Here is a 311-nt window from a genome sequence, read left to right as displayed (position 1 = left end):
CGGGGGGGGGGGTTGTTAGGAAGTTTCATTTGTGTAAGCTTATGTGTTTTATATGAGTGCACACGCGCGTGTGTGTGTTAGTACATACACATATATGTGTGTGTTTTTGTGACGGGTCAGTATGATGTATAATATGATCCATAATATAATGCACGCGTGTCACTCTTTAATATGTATGTTATCAATTATCATCCCATTTTACACCAACATGAACATGATTTCAAGCGTAAAATGTAAACTGGAAGAACGGACCGACCAACCGATTGGGAGAAGGTAGGCAGAATTATAAAAATTATCCATGCATACAATTC

The sequence above is a fragment of the Penaeus monodon genome, chromosome 19, assembly GCF_015228065.2.
Source record: "Penaeus monodon isolate SGIC_2016 chromosome 19, NSTDA_Pmon_1, whole genome shotgun sequence".
Classification (NCBI taxonomy): domain Eukaryota; kingdom Metazoa; phylum Arthropoda; class Malacostraca; order Decapoda; family Penaeidae; genus Penaeus; species Penaeus monodon.
The sequence above is the reverse complement of the archived record's forward strand: the minus strand, read 5'-3'. Positions refer to the sequence as shown.